Here is a 14,341-nt window from a genome sequence, read left to right on the forward strand (position 1 = left end):
CCAACCCTCAGCCCTTCACTTCTTTCCAGGGGAAGTTGGAGCTCAAGAAATGCTTCTCCAAAGGCAAACTTTCCGAAAATGCAAATCTTCCTTTTTACATATAGTTTCTATTTACTGAGGGGGCAGTGGTGGCTTAGCAGTGGAGTTTTTACCTCACATGCAGCCACCACCCGTCTGCCAGTGAAGTCTGGTGTGTTTCTATGATCCTGACCAGATTTCAAGGGAGCTTGTGGACTAGTACAGACAAGGAAAAAAGGCCTGGTGATCTGCTTCTGAAAATCTGCCAATTAGAACCCTGTGGATGACAATGGTCGGATACACAATGGACCATGGGGATGGTGCAAGACTGGAAAGTGTTTTGCTCCATTGTGCATGAAGTCGCCATGAGTCTGGAGCCAACTCCATGACAGCTAACAACAACAACAACCATTTACTGAAACATTTTGTTGTGTGCCAGGCAGTGTACTACTGCCTTTATACGCACGATCTCAGTTAATTCCCTCCACAGTCCTGTTAAAACAAGTTGCTTTTGAGTCAGTTTTGCCTCATGGTGATCCCATGTGTGTCAGAGTTGAACTGTCCTCCATAGAGTTTTCAATGGCTGATTTTTTTGGAAGTAGACTGTCAGACCTTTCTTCTGAGGCACCTCTGGGTAGACTCAAACCTTCAACCTTTCAGTCAGCAACTGAGTACATTAACCATCTGCACCACCCAGGGACTCCACAGCCCTACTAGGTAGGTTCTATTAGTATTCTTATTTTACAGAAGAGGAAATGAAGGTTGAGAGCAGCTGAAGTAACTTACACAAGGTCACTCAGCTGGTGAGTGGCAAAGTGGGTCTTTCTGATTCTGGGGCCTGAATGGTTAAACATAATATTCTGCTATTAAGGGCTCTGCATGGTAATAAGGATGTATCATGCCAAGGGAGAATGCATGAAGCAACAGATGTTCTTGAGTCTGAAGAGTGTGAGCCCTGAAGCAAGTTTAAACCAAAAACCTGATGCTGTGAAGCCGATTCCAACTCAGCGACCGTTAAACACCAGGGAAAATGGAGAGACATTTTAATGGCAGCATAATATTGTCAGGTTATTTGTATCATTGCAGCAGTGGGGCTAGAGGACTGGTTTTGATTCTTGAGAACTGATAGCTAAGTAAATTTGTAAACATTGGCACTGAGGTAAATTCCTGAGACCCCTGTGACTATTGTTAATTTCATAGATCATGAGTGTGTAGAAATATACTTTTCGTATCCCTCCTCCCACTCCCATCAGAAGGCTGGTGCCGGAGGTAGAGATGACCTCTGGTAGGCAGGGTGTGACTTCCCAGATGTTCAAAGGTAATGGGGCACTGGGTGGCAGAAGACAGCCAGAGGGAGGGCCCAGAATAAAGTGAAAAATGATCTTGTTGGCTTGGATCCTTGGGTTTCCAGCTAATTCGGGTCCTTCCTGTCTGATTCTCATTATCAAACTTGCAGCATGCAACAAGGGATATTTGGCATCCACCAATACAGACTCATTTGACTAGGATTGGTATGACTCACTCTCATGAGCACAGCAAAACCATGCATAGCGATTTCCAGAATATACCCATGGGACCAAGTTCGTTCTTACCCTAACCTAATGCCCCATTCAAAGGATCACAACTTTTGACACAAAGTACAGGGCATGAGGCAATTTTGTTTTGCTGCACAAAAACAAACCATTTGCTTTCTTTTTCTTGGCGGTTTCCTGGAAATTTCTTGTACTGGCAATAATTTCTCCCCAAATCCATTTTGAGTTGGAGCACTCAGATGAGGACTTCCAGCCATTTTCTGCACTGTCTTTATTGTCATTTCCAATAATGATAGTCAATAGGCATCAAGGAACCAAGTTTTTATAAGGACTCAATTGTTTACTCCATGTCTAATGCTGGGAATGTCACTTTGCCTCTCTAGGCCTGAGTTCCTCCATCTGTAATGATCCCGATTTTCCCTTCTTCATGGAGATGTTAGAGCAGTCAGGTAATTGATAACAGAGTACATTGGAAGGAAAGTTGTCTAAGATATGTGATTGTGGGTATCTTTAGTTTTCTCCTGCAAAAGAGTGAGTCATCTTCAGTTTTCTCCTGCAGAAAAACTGTTTTGGAGGAAGAAAGTAGGAGAAAGGTTAAAAGGATGAGAGCTGGAGTCATTGGCCTAAATTCAAATCCCCACTCTACATCCTACTAGCTATGTGATTATTATAGATTGAATTGTGTCCCCCAAAAATATGGGTTATAAATCCTAACCTCTGTGCCTGTGGTTATAATCCCATTTGGTAATGGATTGTCTTTGTTTGGCACCCTGAATTCGGCATTCTAGTCTTATAAACTGTAAAAAATTAAATTTCTGTTTGTTAAGCCACCCATTTGTGGTATTTCTGTTATAGCAGCACTAGATACCTAAGACAGTCATCTTGGGAACTGTCTTAACCACCTAACTGCCTTAGCTCTATAAAATTACAGTAGTAATAATAGTACTTACTGCATAGAGTTGTAGGGAATCAAAGAGAATATATGTCAAGTGCCTAGGGCATAGTTAAAAAAAACCAAAACCAAACCCAGTGCCATCAAGTTGATTCCGACTTATAGCGACCCTATAGGACAGAGTAGAACTGCATCATAGAGTTTCCAAGGAGCGCCTATCAGATTCGAACTGCCAACCCTTTAGGTTAGCAGCCGTAGCACTTAACCATTATGCCACCAGGGTTTCAAGGCCATAGTTAGTGCTTAATAAATGGGGATTTTTTATTTTATTACTATTCTAAGGGCATGGAGCTCTATGGAGAGGTTTGAGTCCTGGCTCAGGCACTTTGGACAAGTCACTTGGTTAGACTCTCTAAGCCTCGGTTTCTTCACCTGTGTAACGGGGATAATAATATTAGTGTTTTTTTTTTTTTCTTGAGGAATAAACAAGATAACCCCTGCAAAGTTCTCAGCACACTGCCTGGTAAGTGGAAGTGCTCAACCAGGTATTGTTATTTTCAGTCAGTTACCATCCTCAGTGACCCTGTAGGCCTTTTGGCCCCTGGCTTCTCAGTGGTGTCTCAGCCACCTTCCATCCCAACAGAGGCTAGCTGATAACCTGTGATGTGTGCGTTGTTTGTGGTAAGCAGAGGAGATGGCCTTTTTGCCAAGCGAGCTCCTGAGACGGAGAGAGTTCCCGTAAAAACACTGCACAATGTCACATGGGCTGCTTCTGGAGAGCAGCTGATTCCCTGGGTCTGAAAACGGCTCACACAGTGACAAAAATGAGGATAAAGCGGGCGCCACTTAACACCACTCCAGAATCTTGGCCCCATGCAGCACAAGGTTTTATCATTTGCCCCTTCTTCCCCTTCAACCAGGCCAGGCAGGTATTTCCTTCTGGCATTCCTCCAAGACAACCAGCTGGAGAGCCCTTCGCCTCCTCCCTAAGTGTAATATGTGGGGTAAGGCAACCAGATGCTGCCATAGTGACAATTCCTACCTGATCGATAGAGCTGGGAATTGAGCCCTGGTGATGGGGCCTGCCGTGAGAGGGGCCACCTCCCAAGGCATCACCTGCTTCAGCCTGGTGACCAGGCAACCCGCCCCACTCACCACAGGCTGAGTGCCAGTCTCTGAGCTTTTCTTTACACATTAATCCATACCTCCAAGGTCCCAATGTGACTGTTACAGGCAAATTCTGCCCTCAGTGGACTTCCCAATGTCTCTCTCTCTCTACAGGCCTTCATCTTTTCTTGCCTGAAGTATTTGATATTTTTGTTGCTGGTGCTTTTTATGCTATTAATAACAGTAATAATAGCTAAGATTTATAGAGAACTTGTTATTTGCTGGGCACTGTGGCAAACATTTTCATGTATTATCTGATTGTCTTAGTTATAACAAGAGGGTGGCTTTAACAAACAAATTTATTTTCTCACAGTTTCAAAAGCCAAAAGTCCGAATTCAGGATACTGGCTCTAGAGGAAGGCTTTCTCTGCTGGCTCTGGAGGAAGGTCCTTGTCTCTTCTGAGCTCCTGCTCCTGGGCAGTCTTCATGTGCTTGGCATCTCTCTCTCTCCCTGTCTCTCTTTGCTAGTTTGCGTTATTAATCTCTTTTATATTTCAGAAGAGATTGACTCAAGATCTTCCCTACACTAATCCTGCCTCATTAACAAAACAAAGGCAACCCATTCCTAAATGGGATTCTAGCCACAAGCATGGAGGTTAAGATTTACAACATATATTTTGGGGGCCACAATTCAATCCATAACAGTAATTTAATCATCACAACAATCTTATAAGGTAAACACTATTTTTATTATTTGAGATATCTGTGTGCCTTGCATAGTAAGGGACCACATGGGTACTGGGAAACTGGTGGAATATTCTGGAGGGGTTGCTTGACCCGAGAGGACTTTTGACCTACTTTTAAAACAAGTCCTTCCTTGCCATCCCCTCTCTTTCCCTACGAGGTGCTTGGACACAGTAGGGATTGCTCATTCTGAATCCTGTGGGGCCTCTGATCATGACTGGAAATATGAGGACCTATTACCCATAACTGGTTGCAGCTGAAGAGGACTGGTGCACCTTGCCCACCCTGGGTTGTTTTGGGTGATAGTTGGGGTCAAGTTTGGAGTCCTAGTGGCACAGTGGTTAAGAGCTCAGCTGCTAACCAAAAGGCCGGCAGTTCAAATCCACCAGCCGCTCTTTGGAAACCCTATGGGGAAGTTCTACTTCATTTTGTAGGACCGCTATGAGTCGAAATTAACTCAATGGCAACAGATTTTGTTGGGTTTTGATTTGGGATCAGGCTAGGGTAGAAAACCCAAACCAAACCCACTGCCATCGAGTTGATGCCGACTCACAGAGACCCTATAGGGCAGAGTAGAACTGCCCCACAGAGTTTCCAAGGAGTACCTGGCAGATTCGAACTGCTGACTTCTTGGCTAGCAGCCACAGCACGTAACCACTACACCACCAGGGTTTCCGGATAGGGTAGAAGCAAGTTAAATGCTACCAAATAAAGGCCACACTTAGCTTAGAGTTTAAGGCTTTCTACTATATCATTACTATAACATACATTTCCAATGGTGTCTACTTAACACACGCCCCATAATCCAGCCACTCTTGGCTACTTGGATTCCCAGAATATGTTTTGCACACAACTACCCACTTCCATGCCTTCGCTCATGGTGTTCTCTTACGGTTCTTTTCTGAAAACCCTTCTCAGACCATCTCCCTTTTTTTAAATCCATTCCTTTAGTATTTCATTCCTTCATTCCCAAAGACAAATTTTGAGCATCCATTTGGGTTTTTTATTATATACTAGACACTATACTAGGCACTTAGAAAACAATGATAAGCAACATAGACATAGGCCCTGCCCTCATGAAGCTCACGGTCTACTGGATGAGACAGGAATTAAACAAATCAACCCAGACACATATAATTATAAATTGTGATAAATGCTGTGAAAGAAAAGAACACGGTGGTATGAGAACATAACATTAATTCAGGTGGGGGTGGGGTCAAGAAAGGCCTTTCTGGGGGTAATGACATCTAAGCTGAGACCTGAAGAATGCAAAAATATTCACAGACAAAGAGTGTTCCATGCAGAGGGAACTGCTCATGCAGAGACCCTAAGGTGGGTGCTTGCAATATTCAAACAACTAGAAGAGACAGTGAACCAGGGAGAAAGTGATGCTTGATAAGGTTGAAGACCATGCAGGCCATGGGCATGAGTTCTATGTTTATGCCAAGTACAGTGGGAAGCGTCACTGAAGCGTTTTAAGTGTAGAATCAAAATAATTCAATGTATATATTTTTAAAAATATCATTCTAGCTGCTGTGGGAGATTGGATTGGACTGGAGAGTGGCAAGAGGAGACACGGGGACAAGTTAGGAGTTCACTGCAGTAGTCCAGGAGAAGAAATGTTGGTGGCCTGGACTAGGGGGTAGCAATGGCCATGGAGAGGAGTGAGCAGACTCAGGCTATATTTTAGAGCTAGATCCAGAAATACTTGCTAATAAGCTGGATGTGGGAGTGAGGGGAAGGAGGAATCAAGGAAGACTTCCATGTTTCTGGCTTGAACAACTGGATGGATGGTGGTACCATATATGGCGATGGGGATGAATCTTAGATTCGGAGCTTAGCTCTACTCCTGTGCCATGTTTGGTTTATTATGCTTAATTAGCATACACCCTATACTACCTTGTTTTCATGAATGTATTTGGTGTCTCCCTTGGTAGGTTGTGAACTCTTTGAGACACTGACTATGTCTTGCTCATCTCTGTATCCTCCAAAGCACCCAAAACATGGTGTATGAAAGGTTGACTGATAGATCAATTAGGAGAAGGAACTCTTTTCTCTTCCACCTTTACTCTTAATACTAAGACATGGGACATGGCTCTGGATTAAGCTTTTTTAAAAAAAAATAAATGACACACTTGAAGAGATATGTGCTTTGATACAGGCTTTGAACTGCCTACAGTTCTTCATTAGTCACCTTTTGAACAATTGCTGTAGTGTCACCATGATACACAGGGCACAGCTAACCTTGATCCTCGGAACATCCTTCACTGGTACATAAAGGCTGCGTGGACACAGAAAAATGGCCATATGGGAGTGTGCAGGTTAGCTCAGGATGGGCAGAGTGGGAGACCAGAAGCGGCCTAAGCTGCTCAAGGAGGTGTGGGGCTCCATGGTTATGAGCTTAAACATGTGGCATCTGAACACACATACTATGCTATGGAATCTTAGATTCAACCATGAAAGAGACAAAATGTAGCTGGGTGACCAAAGACAAAAAAGAGGTGGTGCCCTATTGCATCTGTCATGTGATTCCTGCAGAGTTCTACAGAGTGTTGTCTGATCCTGCAGTTCTGAGTTGGAATCCCAATAATTTGCATTTGTACGAGCATTCCAGAGGATTCTGATGCAGGTGATCCATGGATCACATTTTGAAATATTCAGACTTCAGGGCTCATGCCTGGAACTCAAAGCAGTTACAGCCAGGTCCTTGGGTACATCCCTGCTCCCTCCTTAGGGTAAATTCCAGTTATTCCCAGGAACCCCGGGAACCTCACAGGCAGTTTTAGGCATGCCTGGACATCCAGGGATGGGCCACTAAAAAGGAGGTGTAACAGTTCTGACCACCAGAGCGGGAAGGGCCAGGAGGTCAGATTCCATAAGGTTTTAGCTCTTGTACCTAGGGGCTGACCTGGCACTACAAGTCCATTTTAGGGAAGGCCTCAAGGTGGAGGCAACACCCTGCCCAGCCCTGGCAAATTTCTGAGGTTGCTTTTCAAAGAACTGAATTGGGCCTTGCCTGTGTTAATAGCACCGCACCAGGGCTATTAGGGGTAGGTGGGTGGAATCAGCATCTCAGTGGAATTAAAGGAGCCCTGGAGGCACAGTGGTTAAGCACTCAGCTGCTAACTGAAAGGTCAGCAGTTCAAACCCACCAACCTACCCCACAGGAGAAAGATGTGGCAGTCTGCTTATGTAAAGATTAACCAAAAACCAGAAAACTAAACCTGTTGCCGTTGAGTCGATTTCTGACTCATAGTGACCCTATAGGACAGAGAACTGCCCCATAGGGTTTTCAAGGAGTGTCTGGTGGATTTGAACTGCTGACCTTTTGGTCAGCAGCCATAGCTCTTAACTACTACGCCACCAGGGTTTCTCCATAAAGATTATAGCCTTGGAAACCCTGTGGGGCAGTTCTTCTCTGTCCTGTAGGGTCACTATGAGTCAGAATCAACTCGATGGCAATGGGTTAGCAGCTCTCTGCCTCCAGGTTCACACTCTGGGGAACCTGGTCCAGGTCTAGCCAGCCCAACTCCCTACTTAACTGATACTTGCTGTGCATCCACCCCCAATGGTCTGGACAGCATGGAAACCAGTTTCCTGCAAGTACCCAGGGGGTTGATTCTAAGCAGCTCCATCAGCACTGCCCTCCGCTTGCCCTGTCTTCCACCTCTCCTAGTGGAGGCCTAAAACTGACCTAGTCATCAGTTGCAGAACACACAGCCTCTAGCAGTGGACATCTAGGGACCCACTTCACTTCCTGTTTTACAAAGTTACCAAGAGGAACCTAACGGAAAAAAAAAAAAACCCGCTGATGTCGAGTCGATTCCAACTCATAGCGACCCTATATGACAGAGTAGAACTGCCCTGTAGAGTTTCTAAGGAGCTCCTGGCAGATTCGAACTGCCGACCTTTTGGTTAGCAGCTGTAGCACTTAACCACTCTGCTGCCAGGGTTTCCAAAGAGGAACCTGCAAGCCATAATTATACGTCTGTACACACATACATACACTTAGTCCTGCTGTACTTACCTTCTGCCTCCCCCAAATCTGGAGCTGGCCCTTGGTGATAACCAGTGCCTCCCCAGCTGGTTTCAACTCTGGAACAACTTCGCTGCGATGATTTCCTTCCAAAGGGGTCTACTCAGAATTTTAATTCCCCTTAATGCCTCTTCATTCCTGCCATCCTCTGCCACTGCCCCTCTCCTACCCCCAATGAAAGCCCCTTTCCTCTCGTGAGGACTTTCATCCTTATACGTGCTTATGCTTTCTCTTCACACTTCATCCTCTCTCCCAGCCTTTTTGTCTGTGCCCTTTGAGACCCATGTTGTACATTGACAGACTCCCTTGGCCCTTCACCCTCTTGCAGTATAATCTACTTCAGCGCATTACAGCACTGGCTACACATTAAAATCACCTGAGAGCTTTTTAAAAAAGACTGATGTTTGGACCCCATCTCCAGAGATTCAGATTCAATTGGTCTGAGGCCGGGCCTGAGCTTTGATACTTTTGAACAGCTACCCCAGGTGATGCTAATGTGCAGTCAGGCTTTGAAACCATTCCTGATAGCTGCTTGCCTTGACCGACACATCAGTTCCTTGAAGCTTTATCAAGTGTAGGCTGCTCATTCTCCTGGCTGCGCATACCATAGAGCTGATGGCTGATGTCCATACTCTCCTATTCCACAGCACTATTTTCAGGCCTTTTGCGCCCATCCAAAACAAAACCAAAAACTAAAGAACAACAACAAGAAAAAAAAATTAAATACAACTCCTCCTTTGAGGCACATGCCATCTAGACCACCCACTATTCTTTTCGTCAACTTCTTTCCTCCCTACGTATTCACACTTTTGCTGGACTTTAGTACCTTGTTTATAATCTTCCTCTCTAAGTCCTGCTCTTATCCTGACTGACTTTATTGCTCCTATGGACTATCCAGCCAATCTCCCCAGCTCACAATTTCTTCACTCATTTTACAAATACTCGTGGAGAGTCTACTGTGCTAGGAATTTAGCAATGAGCAAATAGACAAAAATCCCTACCCTCAAGAAACTTATGACTATGAGAGTGGAGGTTGATACGAATCAACCAGTCAGTAAACAAAGAAGAATAACGCATATAATGTCAGAAAGTAATAAACATTATGGAGAAAAATTAAGCAGGGGACAAGGCAGGGAATGCTGGGAGATCAGGGTCAATTTTAAGTATAAGGGAAGAAACTTGAACAAGGAACACCTGCATTGAGCAGACTATATATTATTGTGATAAATATATAGGTAACAAAACCTATGCCATTTCAACAGTTTCCACATGTACAATTCAGTGACATTAATTATGTTTACCAGGTTGTTCAACCATCATCATTAACCATTCCCAAATTTTTCCATCATCTGTATCAGAACCTCAGTGTCCCCTAAGGAGCAGATGCTACTTCAGCAAAGGCCTAGAGGAAGTGAGGGAGCTACCCATTCAAATATCTTGCTGGAGATCATAATATGCAGAAAGGACAGAAAGTGCAAATGTCCTGAGATGGGAGTGTACTTGGTTGTGAGGAGGCCAGGATGGCTGAAGCTGAGTTGGTGAGGGGAGAGTAGTAGGTGAGGTCAGAGAGGTAACAGAGGGCCGGGTCCTGTTGGGCCTTGTAGGACATTGTAAGGACTCTGGTTCTTACTCTGAATAAGATAGTGAGCTATTAGAGGATTCTGAGTAGGGGAGGGATATGGTCTGACTTATATTCGAAGTTTGCTTGGCTTCAATCAACTTCACTCACCTTCATTTCCGTTCTAAATTGATCACCCGTCCCTGTTGCCAACCCCTGAATCTCGTCATTGCCCCAAACCCTGAAATCTTAAATTCAAGTATTGTGATTGCAATAGCTTATACATCCAGCTTCTTCATCCTAATTACACTTCATGTTTCATCTCATCTAAATCTCCTGTCACTTGACTCTACTGAGATCTTCATGGATATCAGTCCCTTCTGGCTTCCTTTCTTTCCCTCTCCCTCCTAAACCCCTGGGGGCATCCTTCCCAGTCCTTCGCATGTGTCTGCTTTCTTGCCTGGTTATCCTTATGTTACAGCGGCCCCGCAAAGCTCTGTCTATAGATCAGTTCAGTGGTTCTTCATCCAGAGTGAATGTCAGAATCCTCTGCCATGCTTTAAAAATGCTGATGGCTGATTTCATTGGTCTAGGATGGGGCACAGATATAGGTATTCTTAAAGCTTCCTAAGTGATTCTAATGTTTACCTCATCCCTTTCTACACCTTGACCCCTGCGCAGAAAACCAATCTCGGTTGTGCCCTTAGCACTGTTTGGAAATCTTACAAAGTCACCTGAATCAGTTACCTCTCACATTCCTTTCAGAAGCACTTAAATCAAACTTCACTCTCCCTTAGCTTTTTTCACACTTCTGTCCCTGTCTCTCTTAGCAAATGACTTCGTTTTCCATCTCAGAGAAAACAGAGGCTGCCAGGGCCTCAACCTCCTGCCTGGCTACCTCAAACCTAGCTATATCTGTGTCCATTTTTGTTCCATTCATTCTCTCCTGCCTCTTCTGAAACTTTTCTCTCTTTTTGGATCTTCAGTGTCTTCCTTACCATTGAGTCAGTTGCTTTCTTCAAATATCTACAGTCTCTTTTATCTTGAAAAACCTTCTCTTGTAACCTGTATCCTCTACCTCTGCTGTCCTGTGTCTCTTCTTCCTTTCACAGCCACCTTATTGGAAGAGGATTCTACTTAGCCTGTCTCTATTCCCTCACCTTCCATTCCCTTCCTCAGGCCGCTGGAGTCTGGCATCGGCTGTCATTACTACCCTGAAACAGCTTTTGCCTTGGATACCAGAGACTCCCCAACTGGCCCTTAGTCATTTACCTTATCTCCTGATTTTTTGATTGCTTCTTGATCTCATCTTCCTTTTTCCAGATCTGAAATGTGACTATTACCAGGACTTTCTCTCTCTCTTCTTATTACTTTATATTTTTCTTGGCAATTTTATCCATGCCTGTGGCTTCAAGTATCACCTACATGTTTACAGCCCCCAGATCTCTACCCCCAGCATGTATCTCTATCCTGAGCCCTAGATCTGTATAACAAACTGCCTGTGGGCCCTCTCTAATGAGGAATTCAACAGGTACCTGAAACTCAACGTGTCCAAAAGTGAACTCAACCTTTTATATACTCTGTCTCCACTAAGCCAGAAACCTGAGAGTTATCTGAGATTTTTCCTTCATCTCCCTTTCCCTCTCTCTGGTTACCAATTCCTACCAAGCCTAGCTCCCAAATACTTATTTCATCTAGCCTTACCTTTTGCAGCTTGATGAAGAATCTAGATTTTCATCATCTCTCATCTGGGCCAGTTACCTTCCTAGCTGGATTGCCTGGTGCTATGGCAACCCCACTTCAAGCTGTCTTCCAGATCTGAATGATATTCCTACCATGCAAAACTTATCATGTTACTTCCTTGCTCGTATACCATTAATGGTTCCTAATGAGTTATAGCAGTGATTTTACAATTATACTTCATGGATCCCTGTGTGTGCTAGGGTAAAGGTGGGGTGGCAGTGGGCTGAGTGGACTATACACCAGGGCCAATTCCCTAATTTTACTAGGGCAATTATGCTTTCTATTTATTTATCATCCTGTTCATCTAAGGAAATTTTCCATTAAAGGGAAAATTCTATAGCCAGAAGAAAAGTTTGATGAATGCCATTGACCTTGACCTTCACAATAAATTCTAATAAGCTCATTTTATTAGGAATAGAAGAGTTTCTTTCACATTAATAGTGTTAAAACTTCAGAGATCTTGTGCTCCAAGGACTATGTCCCTTCAAGATGGGTGTATTTGGTTGCCAAGGCCCCAACTGAGGCCCTTCACAACTTGATATGACTTTCTGCAAGCATTCTAAGGCTCTTCCTCTGCCCTTTGGGGCCCCTGGTGCCTGTCATAGATAAGACAAATACAAAACTTTGCCTGAAGAAGAACACCATGGCCTTGATGCAAGCACCATCCCTGAGCAACCTCAGATATCGAATTACACATTGTTCCATAACTTGCATTTTCTATTTAAAATATCTCTAATATCCTTTCATATGAATAGAGTCTTTTTAAAGGCTGCAGAATAAATACTCTGTTGAATCAAAGATTGTTACATGTTTACTTTGTGAAATACATTTCTTGTTCCCTCCCCCAGAACTGGGAGAACCTTAGGACACTCTGTCCAGCCCCCACACTGGTCCCCCATGGGAACTAACCTCCAGTGAGCTCTTTGTTCTCAGAGCAGCTCATGAAAAGTGGTCCCGATTCGATTCGCTTTTCCAACCCGCGTGATCGAGCTAAGGCTGGAGGCTTTTTGTCTTCATGCAGGAAAGGGGGAAATTCACACTCCTACCTAGAAAAAGGGGGGAAATTTAGCACTGGAAAATCTGGGAGTACCCAGTCCCGTGCAGTGAAATAGTCTTAATTTGTCCAGCTTAGAGAATGTTCACGGGTGAGCCAAGTTTGTAGCCACATACCACCTTGAACCATGCCTCTAGCGTCACCTCTCCTTAAACATTCTTGTCAGAATTGCTAACAGGTAGAAGCACTGTCTTAGTTATTTAGTGCTGCTATAACAGAAGTACTACAAGTAGATGGCTTTAACAAAGAAAAGTTTATTTTCTCACAGTCTAGTAGGTTACAAGTCCAAATTCAGGGTGTCAGCTCCAGGGAAGGCTTTCTGTCTGTAGGCTCTGGAGGAAGGTCCTTGTCCTCAATCATCCCATGGTTGAGGAGCTTCTCAGGCACAGGGACCCCGTATCCAAAGGGCACGCTCTGCTCCTGGTGCTGCTTTCTTGGTAGTATGTGGTCCCCAAGTCTCTGCTTGCTTCCCTTTCCTTTTATCTCTTGAGAAATAAAAGCTGGTGCAGGCCACATCCCAGGGAAACTCCCTTTACCTTGAATCAGGGAAGTAACCTGAGAAAGGGTGGTGTTACAATCCCACCCAAATCCTCTTAACATAAAATTACAATCACAAAATGGAGGACAATGACAGAATACTGGGAATCATGGCCTAACCAAGTTGATACACACATTTTGGGAGGGGCATAATTCAATCCATGACAAGCACTGAGCTGGGAATCAGGCTCTAATTCTGATTGTGCCATGCAATTTACTGTATGACTTTGGGCAAGTCACTGAACAGTCCTCATCTGAGCAAAGAGGTGGTAAACTAGATGGTCTCTAAGATCCCTTGCAGCTCGGATACCCTGAGTCTTTGATGCTAGGAGATAATCCGTGTGAAAATGCTTTGAAAACTTCAAAATGCTATATAAATATGAAAAAAAATATGAGGTGTTATTAATTAAACTGACTGCGCTAAGTTCCCTTAACAGCAGAAGGAAAAGTGAAGGGGCCTTCCTGATTACTGTACAGCCCGGCAAGTCAATATCTGAATCATCCGAAGTTGGCAGTGTAGTGTTGTTGCCAGGGAGAAAAATAATAAGAAGAGCTATTATTTATTGGGAACCTTGGTGGAGAGGTTGTTTAAGAGCAATGGCTGCTAACTAAAAGGTTGGCAATTGGAATCCACCAGCCAATCCTTAGAAACCCTGTGGGGCAGTTTTACTCTGTCCTATAGGTTTGCTATGAGTCAGAATCCACTCAGCGGCAACAGGTTGCGGGTTATTATTTATTGAGACATGATCATACACCAAGCAGTATGCTAGTCACTTTAGTTATTCTCACAATAAACCTATCATTATTATTGTTATTGCCATTTTGCAAATAAGGAAATTGAGGCTCAGGAAAATTAAGTGACTTGGTTGTAGTCATAGACCTAGTAAGCAATGGAGCTACATTTTAAACCATGATTTTTCTGATTTGAAAGCTCAGGCACTTCCAAGTAGGAGAAAATTTGAGACCCAAGGCCTCATTTTCTAGCCCAACTTTAATGTGCATATAAATCACTCTGCGATCTTGTTAAATTCAGATGTCTAATTTAGTAGGTTTTGGGTGGGGTCTGAGATTCTGCTGATGTAGCAGGTCCATTGACCACACTTTGAGTAGCAAGGGACTA

The 14,341-nt window shown here is 43.9% G+C and overlaps 1 protein-coding gene across 2 annotated transcripts in view; it reads left to right on the top strand.

The window, feature by feature from the left end:
* Positions 1 to 14,341, top strand: part of PAK3 (p21 (RAC1) activated kinase 3) — a 298,000-nt gene that overhangs the window by 10,117 nt on the left and 273,542 nt on the right. The gene's annotated exons all lie outside the window — the stretch shown is intronic.

This window comes from Loxodonta africana, chromosome X (assembly GCF_030014295.1).
Source record: "Loxodonta africana isolate mLoxAfr1 chromosome X, mLoxAfr1.hap2, whole genome shotgun sequence".
NCBI classification, from domain to species: domain Eukaryota; kingdom Metazoa; phylum Chordata; class Mammalia; order Proboscidea; family Elephantidae; genus Loxodonta; species Loxodonta africana.